We start from the raw sequence: 15075 nt of genomic DNA on the forward strand, positions 1-15075 counted from the left end.
AACTTCTGTGCAGTCTGTTTGGGTTTACAATTTGTATGATGTAGTTGGCCATCAGAATCAAAATGAGAAATCAATAGGAACTTACTGTGTTCTCTTATGTAGCCTGATCGCATGCAGTGGTGTAAAAGTACATGAACTCAAAGTACTGTACTTAAAAGACAACTTTAGTGTTTTGAAACCAAGGTTCATGTTTTAGGTTGTTATTAGAGAAAGTAAAAGATGAGTGTTATTTATTATTAATATATTTTTTTATTTTTTTAATCATTTACTGCTTTCTTTTCTTTTAGCCATTTTCGTGATTTGTTTTGACAGGGGGCAGGGGCATTCAAGATTTCTTTATTATGATTTACTATAGTCCTCAGAAATTACATCTGGCCACAAAAGATCACGGCATCTATTGAATGAATGTCAAGGAGGAGGTGACAATTACTGAATTACTGAGCCTATATCACACAGAGCACATACCGCCCTCTTTCAAGATTCAATACATCTTTGTGGTTATATTATTCTCTCCTAAATTAAGTGCATACATATTTTAGCCAGATCCTAGACTATCAGGTGTAACGCGCCACTCAAAGTTATAATATAATGTTTAAACTGTAAAAATCTATAGAAGTCACTTTTTTTCTGTGCCATGTTCCTTCTGTACAGATTCAAAGATCTTGAGTGCCCCCTTGTGTACAAAATTGTGGTAATTTGTTACCCTTAACCCAGCTCTTGAATCTACAATCTGTTCTGTTTGGGATAAAATCTGTGTGTCCCTCACCCTTTTTCATTTTCGGGAACATTTCTCGTACCACCATGGAGGTCCTTTGGCTTTGTACCTCCTCTGGTATTTGGGTTCATGTTTTTTAAGAACTTTAGTTTTATTTGTTTTACCTTACTTTGATAGGCAATAGACCACAGACCCCCATACATTTTAAATCTCTGGACCCATACATTTCCATACTGTAGGCTACATGTCCCCCCCCTTTTGTTTTACTTAATGTATGTCTGTATGATTTCCTTTTTTTGTCATAGAAGTGTATATTTGTACATCTTTAAATGTTCTGATGAATTGAAAATGCTAGCTGATGTAAAACAAGTCTTAATGCTTTTAATGATTTTATCCTCGTAGCAGTTTTTGTATTGACCTGTGCTTTCGTTTGAAATGTACCCATTCTACAAACTACAAAATGTTCAATCAATCAATCAAACCATTATAATACATTATAATTTGACGACTAGATAATCCAACACTATCTTCTCCTTTCTGTGATGTGTTTGTGTACTGGCCTCAAAGTGGCCCTATCAAGGCATCAAGCTATAGACCAATTATTTGTTTACAAACATTGAGACTGGTCGCACGGGTGACTGTTTCATGTAATCTATATTTCCAACAGATCTCCAAACCTGTTGTTTTGGGGAGCGCTGGTTTCAGTTCATTCAACCTCTTCTAGTGAGGTGCACCCTAGGAGACATTTATACTTCATTGCGCAACAGTATTGTGGAGAGAACAGCTGATTTACAAGCTCACAACGCATCGCGGTCCGCGGATGCGACTGTTGTGAACATAGAGGTCTGCGTGCGCGACACCATCGCGGGACGAAGCATAAATTATACTTGATGCACAAATAGGCTCTGCTGCCGTGATCATGAGCGCACCTCCCGTTCTTATGACAGCGACTGGAGGTGTGGTTTTGAGGACAACTGCTTTGAATTGCTATTATTGTTCACACACAACAGAAACCGATGGATTATATATTTCAAGAGTGAATAACAATAACAATCCTAATCATTCTTCCTCCACACTGGGAAAAAAACAGCATCTGAAAGTTTGATGGGGCATCTTTTTACACGTGAGTGCACTGTGCAGTTAGAACTTGTCCATTGCATCTTATGAGACTGAGAGGTGGGGTTCTTGTGGGTTCTTGTGCTGCCGGCCTGCGGGCTCATGCTGGTGCTTATCAGTGTGGTCTGATCATACGTCTATGCTCCCTCCACTTGGCCGGACATTGACACTGCAGGGAATTGCTTGGAGAAAAAATTGATTCTATTGGCTGTTGGTTTTTGATTGATTGATTGACAACAACTGTTAACTGTGAGTGGACGACACCATAACGCATTACACTTGTTTACAATAGGGCCCACCATTTTCAATTCATCAAAACAATTAGAGACGTACGAATATACACAACTATATAGTCAAAACAGGAAATCATCATAGGGGAGGTAAAAAGGGAAAAGAAACATATACAGTGAGGGGTCAATGCACTAATAATATAGACAGTAGACACCTAGCCAGATCATGTAGCCAGTGTGCTAACTCACTGAGCTACTTACTACCTGCCACAACACAGTCTTCCTTTGCCGTTGAGTAACAGCATTGAATTGATAATACAAAATAATAACAGGACCCCCACATGGTAACTCTGTCATTTCTCGACCGTTCGGACGCGGGGCGGCTCGCCACAACCGGGCCGCCACCCTGGGCGCGTTCCTGTGGGTCTGGATGTTCCCGGGACACCCACACGGTAACTCTGTCATTTCTTGACCATTTCGGTCGTGGGGCAGACCGGCGGAACCTGGCACCGCCCCCTAGCCTGGGGGTCTAGATGTTCTGAGGAGCCCTGGGACCCCCACACACTATACTAATAGAAGTATAGTTGCACCACTCAGTTCAAACAGGTGTGATTTTTTTTTAATTGTCAAAAATCATGAAAAACTATGTCGTTGGAAACTATGAACTATAGTATGTAGTTTCTTCATGATTTGTCAAAAAATCACGTTCACCTAGAAATTCCATTCACACTTTTTATAATTCAGCTTACTGTGGACCCGGGTGAGCAGTATGGGTTAGCGCCCCAGCCTGTGTCCTCCGTGAGGAGGAAGCCCAACAAACCCTCGGTGAGGCCTTTAGGAGGGCCATTCCAGCCGCAAGCGGAGCCTGCAGCACCACCTTCTTGCTCGGGTGGAGTCTCCGGAACCATTGCGGCTTTGGAATCCACCACTCCTGAATGAAGTGTCTGGTGCTGGGACTCTGGTGCAACGCACAGGTCCTGGGCCTGGTCAAGGAAGCTTTGAGAAGGAAGAGAAGTGGTCACGTGACTGGGCTGCGCCATGACACTTTCATGGACACTTTCATGGGAGCCAAACTACCCGGAAGTTTGGCAGAATGCACTGGAGTCAATGAGAGCTCAGTGACCAGATCATGATCAAACATTATTTATGAATGACTGAGACCTTTTGTAAAGTAATCACTTCTGGAAAATAACAGAAGACATGTAACACATTATTGTCTGCTGTGTTGCTTTTCGATGTGTACACTGTGTAATTTGTATAGAGGTATGGTATCTAAAGAGCACAAAGTACCTTTCTGAACGTACCAAGTATCGCAAGACTTCCCACCGTTTCCTGTCTGGCAGCCAAATCTTGCGATACTTCGGAGCCAGAAACGATACCTGCTGCTGTTTAGATCCTCAGATAAAATTATATACTGTGCACTCTGTGCACATCAAAAAGTAAGTGATTACAACGGCTGCAGCTCACCGCTCCAAGAGATGGGTCAAATGCGGAGAACAAATTTCACTGCAGTAACTAAACAAAATACATACATACATGGATGCACCTGGGACGTATCCTCAGTGATGTATCCCAAGGTCATCGGGGTTTCGGGTCTCGCAACATCATACCCCTCACTCAGGTGACCCAGCCGGGGTGATCAAGTCCCGACTTACGTCCCAGTAGCTACCCTCGATCAGTCCCATTAGGGAAAAACCAGGGCCACACAATCCGTTCCTCCTGAACTACTCTGCCGGGACTGGGAGGTACCATTCTGGCGCGTGGAAGGACTAGGCTCTGTGGGTTGACTCCTGTCCGGGCCCCTCCTACGTCTCACCAGGTCCACTCCTGCTCTCAGGTCAGGCCCTGTGCGTTGCACCAGACTCCCAGCACCAGGCACTTTATTCAGGAATGGTGGATTCTCGAGCCGCAACAGTTCCGCAGGCTCCACCTTGCCCTTGGTAGTGCCGCAGGCTCCGCTTGAGGCCCGAATGGCCCTCCTAAAGGCCTCACCGTGGGTTTGTTGGGCTTCTTCCTCACGGAAGAAACAGGCTGGGGCGCCAACCCATACTGCTCCCGGGTGCCGTCTAATTTCCGGCTGCCACCCGTCTCTCCGGTGGTCACCAGACTATTCCTGGTTGTCACGTAGTCTATTCCTATGAGTCACTATAAATAGAATAACTAAACAAAATACATACATACATGGATGCACCTGGGACGTATCCTCAGTGATGTATCCCAAGGTCATCGGGGTTTCGGGTCTCGCAACATCATACCCCTCACTCAGGTGACCCAGCCGGGGTGATCAAGTCCCGACTTACGTCCCAGTAGCTACCCTCGATCAGTCCCATTAGGGAAAAACCAGGGCCACACAATCCGTTCCTCCTGAACTACTCTGCCGGGACTGGGAGGTACCATTCTGGCGCGTGGAAGGACTAGGCTCTGTGGGTTGACTCCTGTCCGGGCCCCTCCTACGTCTCACCAGGTCCACTCCTGCTCTCACCAGGTCAGGCCCTGTGCGTTGCACCAGACTCCCAGCACCAGGCACTTTATTCAGGAATGGTGGATTCTCGAGCCGCAACAGTTCCACAGGCTCCACCTTGCCCTTGGTGGTGCCGCAGGCTCCGCTTGAGGCCCGAATGTCCCTCCTAAAGGCCTCACCGTGGGTTTGTTGGGCTTCTTCCTCACGGAAGACACAGGCTGGGGCGCCAACCCATACTGCTCCCGGGTGCCGTCTAATTTCCAGCTGCCACCCGTCTCTCCGGTGGTCACCAGACTATTCCTGGTTGTCACGTAGTCTATTCCTATGAGTCACTATAAATAGAATAACTAAACAAAATACATACATACATGGATGCACCTGGGACGTATCCTCAGTGATGTATCCCAAGGTCATCGGGGTTTCGGGTCTCGCAACATCATACCCCTCACTCAGGTGACCCAGCCGGGGTGATCAAGTCCCGACTTACGTCCCAGTAGCTACCCTCGATCAGTCCCATTAGGGAAAAACCAGGGCCACACAATCCGTTCCTCCTGAACTACTCTGCCGGGACTGGGAGGTACCATTCTGGCGCGTGGAAGGACTAGGCTCTGTGGGTTGACTCCTGTCCGGGCCCCTCCTACGTCTCACCAGGTCCACTCCTGCTCTCACCATGTCAGGCCCTGTGCGTTGCACCAGACTCCCAGCACCAGGCACTTTATTCAGGAATGGTGGATTCTCGAGCCGCAACAGTTCCGCAGGCTCCACCTTGCCCTTGGTGGTGCCGCAGGCTCCGCTTGAGGCCCGAATGGCCCTCCTAAAGGCCTCACCGTGGGTTTGTTGGGCTTCTTCCTCACGGAAGACACAGGCTGGGGCGCCAACCCATACTGCTCCTGGGTGCCGTCTAATTTCCGGCTGCCACCCGTCTCTCCGGTGGTCACCAGACTATTCCTGGTTGTCACGTAGTCTATTCCTATGAGTCACTATAAATAGAATAACTAAACAAAATACATACATACATGGATGCACCTGGGACGTATCCTCAGTGATGTATCCCAAGGTCATCGGGGTTTCGGGTCTCGCAACATCATACCCCTCACTCAGGTGACCCAGCCGGGGTGATCAAGTCCCGACTTACGTCCCAGTAGCTACCCTCGATCAGTCCCATTAGGGAAAAACCAGGGCCACACAATCCGTTCCTCCTGAACTACTCTGCCGGGACTGGGAGGTACCATTCTGGCGCGTGGAAGGACTAGGCTCTGTGGGTTGACTCCTGTCCGGGCCCCTCCTACGTCTCACCAGGTCCACTCCTGCTCTCACCAGGTCAGGCCCTGTGCGTTGCACCAGACTCCCAGCACCAGGCACTTTATTCAGGAATGGTGGATTCTCGAGCCGCAACAGTTCCGCAGGCTCCACCTTGCCCTTGGTGGTGCCGCAGGCTCCGCTTGAGGCCCGAATTGCCCTCCTAAAGGCCTCACCGTGGGTTTGTTGGGCTTCTTCCTCACGGAAGACACAGGCTGGGGCGCCAACCCATACTGCTCCCAGTAACGTGTGTGACAAATCGTACAACTTTGACCCCGATGACATTGGGGTACATCACTGAGGATACGCCCCAGGTGCATCCATGCAATATTTTTTTGTTATATGGACACACATGCTGGAACTTTTGTATGTTTTGTAGTTTTTGAGTTATTTAACTTAAACGCCCAATGAATTGTCAATGGCAATAGCACAAACTTTGGCACGCTACTAGTCCTACATACTTACACCTAGAAACCCCATTCAAACTTTAAAATGTTCATCTTACGGTGGACATGTTTGCCTGAAAATTAATCTTTGAAATGTTTCATAGTTTTAGATATATAGTGCTTTCAAATATGAGAAATGTATAATGGGGGTCAATGGCAGATTTTGGCACCAAAAAAATCACCTAGAAACTCCATTCACACTTTTTATAATTCAGCTTACTGTGGACACACATGCTGAAACTTTTTACTTTGAAATGTTTTGTAGTTTTTGAGTTATTTAACTTAAACTTCCAATGCATTCTCAATGGCAATAGCACAAACTTTGGCGTGCTACTAGTCCTACAAACTTATGTGAGCCAGGGGAAATTTAGATGTGTTGTGGTTATGTGATTTTTGTGCTATTTTTCTGTGTTTTATATTTTGCATGTTTATGTTCTGGTAATTTTCCTTGCTTTTGTTGTGAGCTTTATTATAGTGTGATTTTGTTTATTCCTTATTAAGGGCACAACCTGACTGAGCTAATGATGACCTGCACCTGGGTTGGGTGTGGCCCACTAATCAGCAGCCCGAGACACTGTGTGTTTGGAGGGGGAGAGCTTCAGAAGTGGAGAGAAGGTTGTGTGGAGAAGAACAAGGGGCAGCTACCACGGCTGGGGGCCAGGACGCAGCCGGGAGCCAGTGGTAGCCATGATGTCGACCAGAGAAGGGCTTTAAGTGTCACGGCCACGACCCCCGTGGGGGGGCGGTGGTGGCCATGTCCCTCGACGCTATAAGTGCCACGACAACGACCCCCAGAGTGTGCACTGTGCGTCCTTGCCGTGGGGGGGGGGCTGCCCAGAGACGAGACGAGATATGGAGAACAGCGAGGTCGCAATGCTACACGCCGATGACAGACGGGCCTAGGTTTCATATCTGGGTGGCCTGTAAGTACCCACATGATCTGTAGTATACTTGGCATGATACTATAGTCATACATACACCTAGAAACCCCATTCAAACTTTAATATGTTCATCTTACGGTGGATATGTTTGCCTGAAAATGAATCTTTGGAATGTTTCGGTAGCACTTTAAACTAAGGTCCTTGTTATAAAAACGTAACTGTTAATAAGACATAATACATTAATTAACGGTTAAGTTATTTATAAGACTTCAGATGTAGAGAATATTGATAACATCAGGAATCTCCATATATGGGCGGCTGTGGCTCAGGAGGTAGAGCAGGTCATCCAATGATCCATGGGTCGGCGGTTCGAATCCCGGCTCCTCCTGTCTACATGTCGAAGTGTCCTTGGGCAAGACACTGAACCCCAAATTGCTCCCGATGTGCTGGTTGGTACCTTGCATGGCTTCCGCTGCAATCGGTGTATGAATGTGTGTGTGAATGGGTGAATGTAATGCACAATCTATGTAAAGCGCCTTGGATAAAGGCGCTATATAAATATTTACCATTTAATTGCGACAGCAGGTCGCATTTACTATATCAGGGATCTCCTCTCCATCCTTGATGATGTCATGAGACCTGGGCACCATACACACACACACACACACACACACACACACACACACACACACACAGTGTCCATGTCATTTTGGTCAATTTTGATCATTTGGTCAATTTTGGTCATTTTGGTCAACTTCACCACTTGACGTCCAATTAATGTAGTTTATAATTTTAGCACTTGGGCCCATAGTACCAGAAGGTAGGAGGGGGAGTCATTCAGGGATGACCGGGAAAGTGATTCCCTCTGCATAGGCAAGGAAAGGGTCCCATACTGTGTGGAATTTTGCGACAGAGCCCCTCATTATGTATCTAATCCTTTCAAGCTGCAGATTATTAAAAATATCTCTCAGCCATTGTGTATGGGAGGGCGGGATGGGTGATTTCCATCTCATAAGTATTAGGCGTCTTGCCAGTAGTGTTACAAAGGCTATAAGGTCTGCTTGGGATCTAGACAGTGGCAGTTGAGAAATGCCAAACAGCGCTGTAATGGCGTTAGGCACTATAAGTGTCCCAGTTAATACTGTAAGCGTCTCAAAGATTTCAGTCCAGAATGTGCTCAGAGACGAACATGACCAAAACATGTGTGCGTGTGTTACCGGTGTCTGATGGCATTTTTCACAGTTAGAATCAATGTTATCGTATATCCTTGACAGCTTAGCTTTCGTCCAGTGGGTTTGATGTACAACTTTACACTGGAGTAGGCCATGTCTAGCACAAGCTGATGAACACGACTGAGAATATCTTGCCAAAGATTGTCTGAGATTTCCATCTCCAAATCTTCCACCCAACGCTCCTTCACACTATTCGTAGATACAGAGGATAGGGACTGCATTAGGTTATAAAAATATGAAATTATACCTTTTCTCACCGGTGCCTGAACCAGAAAGTTATCTATGGGGCTTTTTTCGGGTTTGTCAGGGAATTGGGGAAACCTGTTACGCACAAAACTCCGGATTTGTAGATAGCGAAAGAAATGTTGTCTGGGGAGATCGAACAAATTTGAAAGCTCTTGGAACGAGCCAAAAACGTGTGTATATATATATATATATATATATATATATATATATATATATATATATATAAACCAGTTGCACTGTGTTTAGAAAAGATTTTGGCAAATTTTGGTGCCCAAATCGAAAAAATGTGAAAGCAGACTGTTCTTCCGGGTGCTTCAAAACGCCACTGAGCAACTTCCATTAAAATTAATAGCAGGGGGTGGGGCAATCCGCCCTCTATCCTTTATAACTCTATGCTGATCGCACGCTGCGTCGCTGCCCATGTGAAAATTGCCTGCTCTTAATAATCCTATCATGCGGACTAATGATCTATCTTTTTTAAACATTGCTGCAAGGTTAATATTAATGGGACCATACAAAGCATCATAATTGAAAACAAAGTTAACTAAGTAAGGAAGAACTGTGTACTTGAATCTGTAGTGTACAGATTCAAGTACAAGGCTGACAGACAGTGTATCAGACAGAATACACATCTATTCTCTCAGGGTGTTGCGTCTTTTGAACTCTTTTCACACTCTAGTGCACGGGTGCCCACACCTTTTTGACTTGAGAGCTACTTTCAAAATGACCAGCTCAACAAGATCTATCCACCAAAAACAATATTATCCTATTGCTGAAAATAGTTTCAAAATGTACCTGACAAACACACTTGCAAAATAGAGGGGGTTAATGGAATTAGTAGGGGGTTTTGTATATAACTTTGTAATGCTACTGACGTTTGTGCGCAACACTCTTGAAAACGTTTTACATTGTTGGTTGAGCCGACAGGCCCTTTTTGATGTCAATCAATCAAGTCACCTTAATTGAAGTGGCAGATGCCAAAAAAAATATGTATTTTAATTTAAATGATATATTTTTAGGGGCATGTCATGTGATGTACCTGCACACCCTGCCTACCTCGTACTGCCGTTACCTTACTTAGAGTTCCTGGCTCCACCCCTGCTCTACCTGCGGACGTGCTGCACGTAAGCTAATAGACTATATGTGACCACCTGGATAAATGCACACACACAGAACTGAAGATAAAAGATCAGAAAGAGCTCTAAGCGGGTGAGTTCAATGTCAGACCTGATACAACGAGCAATAGAAAACAAAATGGAACTCATGCTCAATATCGTGTATGTGTGTGTGTGTGTGTGTGTTCAACATGGTTGAGTTGTGTTGTTGGTAGCTACTGTTCTTCATAGGCGTTGGTGTGCCAGTCCTTCAGAAAGGAGACATGCTGAGTGAGATGAGGCTTTGAACAGACTTTCTTGATCACTCTCAGAGTTTGTTACAATATGCTCGCATTAAATATCATATAAGGACCCACCATTGATTTCCACAATAGACCACATCAGAATGTGGGCTATTTCTGGGTAGAAAGTCCTATGGATTTCTACACAATAAAATAAAATGTCCAGAACATTAGCCTATAGGCTATGTCTAGTTTGTCAATCTTTGGATATAATATTTCGTTGCTGTCGGGAGAAAACCAGTTAACTCCATTTGTGAGGTTTTTGATCCCCCCCATAAATCAATTGAACACCCTTTACATCTGTGTGTTGTTTAAACAAATATTGGACCCTCAAACTTTGACGAGGCAGTATTGCATTGTTTTAAAAATATAAGCTTATCTTCATTTTGTGAAAAATAAATAAATCCTGGAAATGTTTTGGAGTTGGTGGTTTCTTCCTGACAGCAGAGATATTAATAATTGTCAATAACATTATCATAAGTATTTACTTTATTTCTTTATTGCATGCATCCAGCAGCCATGCTATCAAAGTCTGAACAATATAGCAATAAAACATGCATGGAGTTATACAGTTGGCCAGAGATGAAATGTTTTTATAATCGTCATGTGTGTCAGTTTAAATTCCATGATTGCACTGAGTCATCTGGCTACTCCTTCTCATTGTGAATAAGTAGCCTATTGCAGAGTACAGTACTATGCATACCCTACCTGGCAGGTGAAAACAAGCCACCAGATTAGCGGACAGGCAACGCGGTCCACCCCCCACCACCCCCCTGCCCCCGGGCCAGGACAAAAGAGGTGTTAAAGGTGCGTCCAGACTTGGATGGTTAGAGCGGCGCGATTACATACAAAGTCAATGCAAAGACGAGAATTGCGCGAACGGGTGCGGCGCGACCCGGCGCGGTACAAACGGGACGAACCGAGGCCAATATATGTATTTCATAGAGTAATGATATATTCAGGTCTAATTCCACATGGGGGCTCGAGCCCCACCGCCCCCACAGAGTCTACGTCACTGCAGTTTAGTAGACTGTTTAGTCAGAAGCGCTTTTTTAATAAGTTTCATTGGTTCAATATTTGTAAAACCCACACACGGACATAAAGGGTGTTCAGTAGCACGTCATGTCACCTTGAAATGGGCTCTGAAGCTACAAATCGCTGGGCGCACTGATTTAATGGTTCAAAATACCTCTGGGCGATAAGAGTGTGAGTGTTAACTGTGACCTTCGGTCGCAATAGCACTGATTCATAAACCCACACACAGACGGGTGTTCATTAGCACTGATTTATTAATTTACAATGTAAAACAAAAGTTGAAATAAGGAGATAGGAGGTTTGCGCCTGCATGACAGCGATGAATGTGGGATCACTGTGGATAACAATCTGTGACCAGACCAGAGTGGATACAATCTACACATACAAGACACTTTGGCTTGGATAGAGTAGTGTAGACCATTGATGAGGCTGTAGGAACTGTGGGGGTTGGCAGGAAGAGAATGAATTAGCCAAGATCTACACATCTCGGTTAAATTAAACTGCTTAAATGGTATGGTAAATATGAAAAAGGTCTGGCACTGGGTAGTCTTGGAGACCACATACATTTTCCTTTCAAAAGAACGGGAAAAGGCACTGTGTGGTAATTTAGGTATTTAATCTGGCAGTCAATGAGTTTTAATTTAAAACCTTTAACAATACTAATGCTATCAATACTTTACAGTATCAACATTCTTAGCGATATCACACTGTCTCTTCAGGAACAGTACTTAATAGTTAAAAGTTTGTTCTGTCAGACCGCCAACAATACTCCATGACTGTTCTTGTGATCTTAAATCCTCATCCAGAGATTAAATGTAGGTGTCAGAATCTCTCCCATCCCCCCCCTACCCTGCACACATGTGAGGCAATGACATAAGGTGCATTTTCTTCCCTTGAGCATAATAATCAAAGGTAGAAAATAAAGTTGTGGGATTTTTTTGTCCAGTCCGATTCAATAAAATCTGACTCATTTCAGATGGAGTTACAGTAGGCTACTTAACCCCACTTAGAGGTTGTAAGTGGTACGTTTGTGTTCACTTTATTTCAAACTATCTCTCTCCCTTGTTCTGTGTTCCAGTCCTCAGACATGGCAGCTGTTGCAGGCGTTGGAGTCACCAGCACCATAACCACCATCTTTACCATAATACGTGAAATCTGCACTCACGTTAATGAAGTCCAGTATAACACCAAAGCCTGTCAGAATCTGTACGAGCAAATCCAAAACCTGGAGCCTCTGTTGGAGAAACTGCAGCAGAAAGGAGAATATCAGATCTCTGAGGAACTGACCAAGGCCCTCCTTAAACTCCAGAACACGCTGGAAAGAGTCGTGAGGGAGGTCCAAAAATACACCACTGATGACTGTTTTGATGAGCGTTGTTGTGTTGTCCAACACAAATATAAATATAAGAGATTGAAGAAACAGATCAGAAGTGCAGGGAAGACGCTGAGACTGGCTCTTACCAGAGCCAGTCTCAGAGAAGCTGAAGGGGGATGTATTTCTGTGTTCTACTCACATCAGGTAAAGTACTTCAACCATTATTATTGTTATAATAATGGTTTAAGTATAATAATATATAGTATTATAATAATAATAATAATAATAATAGATTCATAATTATCCCACTGGGGACGCTGTGGGCGCTGGGGGCGTGTTCCCTCCTCCGCGTCATCAGTGCCCATACCCGAGGCGGGGTTGGCGAAAGGGCCTTTCTGTGTGGAATTTGCATGATCTCCCCGTGTCCCCTACCCTCACAAAAAACATGCAGTAATCCTGATCTCTAAACTGCCTCCCCCCTGTCCTTTTGGAGGGGAAAGGAACTGGTCGGAATAACGTGTTCCTTCCACGCGCTACGTCCGGCAGGGGAAACTCCCCCCTGTCAGATGAAAAGAAGCAGCTTGGACTCCTCATGCATAGAAGGAAGCATGAGGTCAGTCCGCTGCCCCCCCAGGTTGGCAGTGGGAGTGTAGCGCCCAGGATTACATTAGATAATTGACACTGGGTTGCAAAATCATGGGATAAAAATGTAGGGAAAAAAATATATAAGCACATGTAATGACTATAGATATATTTACTGCCTTTGTGTTCATATATAACTGTGTGTGTAGAGGGCTTCACAGGTCCAATTTGACCGACCCGTACCCAAATAGTCCTGTAACAAATGTACCCAGAACCGAGTCGACCTGGCTGATATTACTTCCGACCCGAGCAGTAGCGAGTGTCGGAGCGTACCCGTACAGAACCAGAGGCTCCAGAATGACCGAATGCCAACGTTATTATTAACGTGCTTTCTTTCTTGTTGTTGTTATTTATTACTAAAGTCACGTGACGCAAGGCAGGCAGGCATCTGGCCTCCCACAGCGACCGGGAGCCAATGGAGGGATCGGAGAAGGGGGCTGGTTAAAAACCAGGCGAGCTGTGGCATTTTGGATCAATTGGAGAGGCTTTATTGCGCCTTTTTGAATCCTGACTGGTTGGGATCCAGCAGGTTGTTCTGTGAGAGATGGAGAGAGAGCTGGTTAGAGACAACACGTTCAAGGGTTTTGGAAAGAAAGGAAAGGAGTGATACCGGTCTGTAGTTCTTGACATCCGAGGGGTCAAGAGTGGGTTTCTTGAGGAGTGACGTTACTCTGGCTGACTTGAAGGCAGATGGGACCCAGCCTGGGATTACTGAGGTGTTGATGATGGATGTGATAAGGGCAGATCAGGTGCGATGGTCTGGAAGATTGGAGAGGACAGGACAGGTGGTAGGTCTAGTGGAGGTGACTAGATTTAGGATCTCGTCTGGGGAAAGAGGAGACATGCATGGTATGTTGGGGTTAGTATTTGCTTCTTTATGGGGGACTGGGGAGGTGACAAAAGCATCAGCAGTGAGAGATGAATGTTGAGTGGGGAGGGGGTTTAAGGAGGGAGGTGGAGAGAAGGTGGGGAAGAGCTTCCTTGGGTTAGAAGTACAGGATTGGATTTTGGTGTGGTTGTAGAAAACCCCACCACTCTCCGGCTGAGAGTGGGGTGGAACCGGAGCTGATCACCTCATTCCTCCTCTAGTGGTGGGTGGGGCTATACTGATAACTAGTTGGGCACACCTCGGCCTCAGAGAAAACATTTGGTCTCATTTGGTTTAGAAATGTTGAAGGGTGAAGAGGTAGAAACCTGATTCTGTCCACCTTGATGCGTTAATATAAGTAAGTCTCTTCTCTGTTTAAACTGTATCTTCTCATGCACTGAGATCCTGTAACGTTATTTATTCGATGCATCCCTGTAATGTTATGATCGTTTGTTCCATGATCTTTATGATTTATTACTGGTGTTTATGATTTGTAGTATTTGTTTATTTGATGTTTAGCCAAGTTAGTTTACGCCCTATAGTTATTTATGCCTTTGTTTGGTAATGATTGTTACTACTTCTCTTTTCCTGTTCAGTTCAACCATCATCATGTCTATCATTCATTCACCATCCTCAATAAATATTCCATGTAAACCACAAGCCGACTATGGTCCTGGTGCTCTAATAGGCACGCTCACCCCACCACTCTCAGCCGGAGAGTGGTGGGGTTTTCTACAGTGGTAGAAAGCGGTTTTAGCAGTGGTTAGTGAGAGGGAGAAGGGAGAGAGGAGTGAGTGAAAGTAGGAAAGGTCATCTTGCGCCACTTTCTTTCGGCTGCCTTGAGAGGTGCTTGTTCAGATCTGAGGGTTTCAGATAACCAGGGAGCTGGTGGACATGAGTGAGCTGGCCTGGATGAGAGAGGGCAGTGTTGGTCGAATGCAGATGAGATAGTGGAGAGGAAAGATGAGGTTGCAGTGTCAGGTGAGAGAGAGGGGAAGGACTCCATGGAGGGTAGTGAGGAGAGAATAGAGGACGAGAGGGAGGAGGGGTTTAGGGACTTAAGATTGCGTCGGGTGGTGACGGTCAGAGGGTGAGTAGGTTTAGGCGGGAGGGTGGAGAGAGAGAGGTAGGTTATGAAGTGGTGGTCAGACCAAAGTAAGAGGGTAACAGAGATGTTGGAGGGAGAGCAGGCT

This window comes from Electrona antarctica (genome assembly GCF_951216825.1).
Source record: "Electrona antarctica genome assembly, chromosome: 10".
In the NCBI taxonomy this organism is placed as follows: Eukaryota; Metazoa; Chordata; class Actinopteri; order Myctophiformes; family Myctophidae; genus Electrona; species Electrona antarctica.